We start from the raw sequence: 359 nt of genomic DNA, 5'->3' as shown, positions 1-359 counted from the left end.
TGCGGAGTGTGTCAGTATTTACAGGGGGTCTCGGGGAATGTGTCAGTATTTACAGGGGGTCTCGGGGAGCGTGTCAGTATTTACAGGGGGTCCCGCGGAGTGTGTCGGTATTTACAGGGGGTCCCGGGGAGTGTCTGTGTAACACAGGCTCTCTTTAAACTCGCCAAGGCCACATCTCCTACGTTCCCTTTAATCTCACCGGTTTATCCTAATGTCGAACCACTTAAGTGAAAAAGCGAACTCAAACTACGTTGAATAGGAATGACATCGCAGAGACGGGATAATGCCCCGTACCGTACCTGCAAAGACACCAGTTTGGTCAGTTCACTCAGAAAGGACCACAGAAATAAGAAAAGGGA

The sequence above is a fragment of the Mobula hypostoma genome, chromosome 5 (genome assembly GCF_963921235.1).
Source record: "Mobula hypostoma chromosome 5, sMobHyp1.1, whole genome shotgun sequence".
Lineage (NCBI taxonomy): Eukaryota > Metazoa > Chordata > Chondrichthyes > Myliobatiformes > Myliobatidae > Mobula > Mobula hypostoma.
The sequence above is the reverse complement of the archived record's forward strand: the minus strand, read 5'-3'. Positions refer to the sequence as shown.